Consider the following 6374-nt stretch of genomic DNA (forward strand, 5'->3'; position numbering starts at 1 on the left):
GATTTATTTTTTTATATATGATGAGTGAATTGAAAGTCGGTGAATTGATTTATCTGTTGCTCGTGTACGATGAAATATTATATGATTAAGATTATTTATTTATTTATTTAATTTACTTATTATTTATTTATTTAAGATAATTGGTTAGAGGAAGAGGAAAGCGAGTTAAAATTTCTATAGCAAAGTATATTCGCGCGTAATTTCGAACGAATCGAAGAAACAAATTCAACATCCTGAGATTAGAATTTCAATATCGATTTCTCGAATCGAAAGGAGAATTAATAGAAGGAAGGGAAAGAGGAATTGAAAGGAAAATGGAAACAATCTTCACGCGAAGAATGAAAAGTAAAAATAATAGGAAGTGGGGTTATGCGTGTCACGTTATTTGAACGATGATTAAACAACCTTCGAGTCGCAATTTCATCAATTTCGAACGAAGCGAGAGATGGGAACGAGGCAACGATGTGTTGGTCACCGTGCGCAGGTGGATGACCGGAAGAAGGGGGTTAGGTAGTAGCCGCGTAGGTCGAGAACGGTGGAGACGATATTTCATCAGGAGAGGCACAGTGGTCGAATGGTTTTATTAAAAAGCGCGAGTTGGCGTTGTAGAAAAAGAGGGGGGGGGACAAAAAAAGCGGACGCTGGATTTATGCCCGAGAAAATCGGGAAAATTCGCGATCCACGCCGCTTGAAGGGAATTCTCTGTCTTTTTTTTTTTTTTCCCTCGTGGCCATCGCGATTTCTTGCGACCGAAACTGCATTCATCTTTCTACTCTGCTCCAGGTTTTTACCACGTTTCAACGAGATTTCTCGACGTCACGTGTCCTATGTTTAATGAGGCGTCGAAGGTAATTGGCACATTAACCATAGCCGTGTTTTTATATCAATTTTACAAGCGTTTTCTGTAATATATATTTGTGATTTTGTGATCCTAATTTTAATATTTCTATTCTGATGAGTTTCATTAGAAGAAGCGTTGAGAATTTCTTTATTTCATTAACTGGAAGAGGATATTAAAATTTCACGCAATATGATGTCTTCGTCACTGATAAAAAAAATCCAAATTTTTCCATTTTTTCTACGTGAAATATTAACTCATTCCCACTCGACACGCATATTCCCACAACCAACGAATAAATCATTCTCGAATCTCCGAACTGCATAAAAAGGGAAACGACCGTCGACGACGAAAATCGTATCCATCCGTGTCTTCGGCAGGGCATCTAGGCGCGAAAAAGCGCGCGATCGGGCGGAGAAAACGACTCGTTTCCGGCGAATCGAGCACGGGTCAACGATGATCAACGATTTCGAGGCGCGTTAAAAAGTAATGGAACATCGTGTTTCACCTAGGCGGTAAGGGTTGCTACGGGGGGCGCGGCCACCCCTGTCAATAATTCATCCTTTCAATTTTCCGCGTTATCCGGTTAACGCCGCTCATCCCGTCTCGTGTTTCGCTCGAGTGTGTTGGCAAACCCATCCAATAATTGTTCAGGCTCGATCGACCGCCATCATTGCCAAGGTGACGCTAATTTTTACGAATTTCATTTCTCTTCTTTCCTTTTTTTCCATCTAATTTCCATCTCTTTGGAAAAGTTAGACGAGATCTTTATAAATTGTATTCAATTGTAATGTATTTTATGTCTACTGAAATATAAGTTATTGTAATTAGGATTGATTAGGATATAGAAAACGTACCTTTATATCACGGTGATAAATCATTGAAATCACAATTGAGAAATTTTCACATGGAAGATATGAGAAGAAAATTAAAAAAATTAAAGTCACTGTTTACAAACGATTGCCGAGATACGAGGTTTCGAAATATTTATAGCGATTAAGACAAAATTATGAACTCGTAACTCAAACTTTTTCCTGGAAATGCGTATTACGTTTTTCTAGGAATCGTTTGTTTGTTTGTTTGGGATAGGTCGGTGAGGCGAGACGCCAGCGAGAGATCCGAGTAACAGATAAGAAGACGATTAAAAATTATCTTTCTCTTTACACGATGATATCTCGAGAAGCGAAAGTCGTATCGAGATAAATTAAAAAGAGTTTTAAAGAGCAAGCTTTCGCGCTTCTAATGATCTTTCATTCGTTGATTGGAAGTCATTATCTTCGAAGTTATAACGGTTTAAAGTTTTCTTAATTTTAATGAAATTTTAAAATTACGCGACGGATATAATCATATATATAAAACAACACAACGATCTTAGTAATGATATATTAAAGATTAAAATATTGATATAATTTGATTATTCTTTAAAAAATAATAATTTAGAATTACTTACAATTATTATGCTGTTCCGAAATGTAGCTCCGTAAGGAATTTTCTAATTTTATTAAGCTTCGTAATACGCATGGACTACTGTACCTGAAACAGAAAAAATATTGTATTAGTGTAAGTTCAACGAAGGAATATAAAAGGGATTTTAGGGAAAAACTGAGAAAAAAAATGGAAAAAGAAAATATCGGTGAAATTAATACAGCGAACAAGGTATAATCGAGAAAATGTATTTTTTTCAGGATAAAGAATTTCGACGAAATTTATAAATGATTCAAGCAGCAATTCGTCGAAATCGTAGAAACGAGAGGATACTAATTGGCATTTCTGGCGCACGTGAATTCGATCGGTTAATTAATTAAGTGTGCCCGTCCTGCCAGCTCGAGCATACATTCGATAAATGGAACTAAGCTCCTCCTCATCCTTTATGTGGTTTAGATTATTCCCTCCTATCAAATTTTCTATCTCTTACCGATGAGGAAATTAAAACAAATATTTTCTATCCACATACACGCATATATCTCGAATAATATGTGAATTATATTCGAGAGAGGAAAATTTGATATAATATATTGTAATTTTGTAATCCATAGAGATCAATGATAAAAGTAACACGGTGATTTATCTTGGAATAATAATTTTATGAATTTATAAGTTCTATTAATTAATTCTGCAGATTTATAAATTTAAAGAATTTTATTATACGATATATATAACGTGAAAATATTACACGATTATTTTTCTCGCATTTTTCCCCCTTTTTTTTATATGTATGACAACACCATGTAACGAAACGAATTTCGATTCTCCGCCACAAAATATCAACAATGCAAACATATTTCAAACACGAACACGTTTCATCAGATCGTCGTCCATCGTGATAAAGGTTGCAGATATTTCAATACAATATTTTCTACCTTCGAATCATTTTTAGTTTACGTTTCAAAACTATATTAAAAAAAAAAAAAATCAAAAAAAAAAAGAAAAATGACATAAACAATTGCTATTTCCGTCTCTGTTCATTTTGTGAAATGTAACTTGTTTGAATTTCACGTCATAGTGATTCGTGACTTTATAAACAATTTTCTCTTTTTATTACTCTATGATGGCCTGTTTTTTTAAAATATTTATTTATTCTTTTTTTTTTTTTTAATATTTGAAATATCTATCGCGGAGAGAAATAAGCGAGGCACCGATTCGTTATAACGCGTTTTTTTATTTTTTTTATTTTTTTTCCATCGATCCGGATGAGAATAATTTGCAACAACGAGATTAAGCTACTTTGCAATTTTATCTGCCGGCCGATGCCGTTAATTCGCCCCTCGACTTTATCAATAATATCGCGTTCCCAACATTTATTGCTACAATTGATCCGATTATCTTATAGATATTACGCCAAGTGTCGGTTTTAACTCTTTTGTATACGTATACTTAACGCAAATGTGTGTATCGTACGTGGAATTCTCCATCTTTGATGATGAGTCATCGATAGAAGAGTTGTCGAAAGAAATTTGAAATTGAAAGTAATATTTTTCAAACGAATATATAGTATAATAAATGCTTATGTGTGTGTGTGAAAAATCGCGAATAAATTATTAATTTTATGATTTAAAAGGATGGAAAAATGAAAATTATAATGAAATTGGTATATTCAGATTTTAATGTAATTTATATAATGTTATGCGTTTCAATTCAAACACTTGGAATGGGAAAAAACTTTCATCTATTATTAGAGATTGTTTGAAAATTCTGGATATTTATTATGCATCCTTATAAATTGCGCAATACTTGTTGTTTACGATTTTAGATTTTACTCCAGTCTCCATGTCACAGATTTATCAAGAATATATCTTTTTGATTGTTTGAAAGATCAACAAGAAAGTTGTTCGTTGCATTGGATTGCCCGCAACACGAAGAAATTTCTTTGCAAAGTTTACAGGGGTGGAAGTTGGTGTTTACAATGCAACTTGTGTCTAATCTTACCATGAGCTAACTTGTTTAACTTCGACGTAAAATTGTCAAATTGCACGAATACGTGACCTGAATGATTATTCAGAGATATTTTTCAACATTACCTCTTCATCGTCTGAAGATTAATGTCATCAAAATTCTATTAAACAGTGTGAAGAGATACTCATATGGATAAATTATGAATATAATTAAAGATAATTAAAGCTCTTTTATATCAGTAAAACTATATTAAAAAAAAAAAAAATTTCTTTCTCCATCTACCAAAGAAATGAAAAATTGATTCTTGTTAATTCTGATTTTTCTCTAGAAAGGTATAAAAATATATCAGAATCTTCAATTTTTGTTCGAAATTTAAAGAAATTTATATATTCAATTATTGTATGTGTTATCTATAATTATATTACAGAAGAATCTATATCCAATCAAATATCCTTCAATTTTCTGAACCTAAATCCTAAATCCTAAAATTATTAAAACTTTCCATTTTCCAATAATAATCGAAATAATCGACCAATTTCAAGAAAAGACACAAGAAGAATTATGCAAACTCGCTTCTTCCATTAGAAAAAAAAAAAAAAAGAAAGAAAAATCAAAATAATATCACAGATTTACAGAGAATAATGGCGCACCAAAGTCCACAAACAAATTCGTCCACAAGGCTCTGTAATAAACATCTCCAATTGCTCAAACGCAATGGGATTATCAAATATCATTGGGCTGTGCATTAATAAGCCGGCCATTTATCGTTCGCTAATTTTCTGTAATTAAATAATGGACAATACGCGGCCATCGACAATAGAAAATCTCGTTTGCACGCAAAGCGTGTACACTGGCACAATGTACATCGGATGTTCGACGAATTTTCCCTCGAATTATCCTTGCAAAATGTCATCCGACGAATCCTCCTCTGTCACGAGCCGCTCCGCCTTTATCCGCGTGAATTCCACCGGTACACGGTAATCCAATTTATCGGGGATCGTGTATCGTGTGTTTGTTATTGTAAAAAAAAAAAAAAAAAAAAAAAAAAAAAAAAAAAAAAAAAGAAAAAAGAAAAAAAAAAGAAATTGAGATTGTTGCAATAGATGAATCAATGATAACAGCGATAAATAGAGATAAATAGAGTTTTATCTAATAATTGGAAGAGGAAAAAATATCGATCGATGCGCGATGAAATTTTAATAATTTTTTATTTTTTATTTTTAAAGGAGAATAATTATTTACGATAATGATAATGAATGATTCGTTTGGGCAAAAAGGGGATATTGATGACCGATAGGATGAAAATTTGTAAAATTTTGTATTGATTCATGATAACATTTTATTTTAAGGGAATGATTATATTTTTACGTGAAAATTAATAAATGATTAAATATTGGAAAATATAAATTATAACTATAAATTAGTTATAGGGGAAAATTTTGTAAAAAGGGAATTTAAAAAGATGCAAATATTAAGATAGAAGAATAATATAAAATTTCTCATTCAAATAAAAAATTAAATCTTGAAAGTTAATATTAAAACTGAAATTCTCAATAATTAATTCGAAATAATTAAAAATCCAAATTATACGTATTACAATTTAAATATACAATATTTAAAATATATCGTCCATTTAAATTTTGAAAAATGGTCTCATTCCAAACCGAACGAAAGAAACGATAAATTTTTCAACAACCTCTAAAGTGAATTTGTGAAACAGGATCCATCGTGCACGCATTTTAGAAACCAGACGGAGTAGAAACAAGCTACGTTGTTCATTCCTACTTTTGCGTCTCATTCAGCATTTACGCGATCCCTGCTCAGGGTATTTTTCCCAGGGCGCTGAGACACCAGTAATTCAAGGGAACGCGGCCACACCGAAGAAGCTTTACTTCTCCACTATGAATTCCTCCCTTGGGAACTTGGTCGCCCGTGTGCACGCTTCTTCCTGCCTCTTTGTTTTCTCTTAGTGCTCCCTTCGCTTGCAAAACTCATCGCGAATTTCGTAGGATAAGGTTTAAAAGGGTTGTCTACATAAGAAGAAAATGGATATATCTTCTTTTTTTTTCTTTGTATATTCTGCTTCTTTTGCCTTTTTCTTTTCTTTCTTCTCTCTTATTTTTTTTTTTTTTTTTTAAATTTT

General features: G+C 32.4%; 1 protein-coding gene across 4 annotated transcripts in view; it reads right to left on the bottom strand.

Annotated features, from left to right (window-relative positions):
- Positions 1 to 6374, bottom strand: part of LOC102671692 (protein rhomboid) — a 154683-nt gene that overhangs the window by 67530 nt on the left and 80779 nt on the right. For 2 of the 4 annotated variants that reach the window (XM_031512145.1, XM_031512149.1), the window contains one exon: positions 2289 to 2371. The exons of 1 other annotated variant lie outside the window; for it this stretch is intronic. The gene's annotated coding sequence lies outside the window, so the exon portion shown is untranslated. The remainder of the gene's footprint in view (positions 1 to 2288; positions 2372 to 6374) is intronic. One more of the 4 variants, XM_031512152.1, reaches the window with a different exon arrangement.

Source organism: Apis dorsata, unplaced genomic scaffold (genome assembly GCF_000469605.1).
Source record: "Apis dorsata unplaced genomic scaffold, Apis dorsata 1.3 scaffold_34, whole genome shotgun sequence".
NCBI classification, from domain to species: domain Eukaryota; kingdom Metazoa; phylum Arthropoda; class Insecta; order Hymenoptera; family Apidae; genus Apis; species Apis dorsata.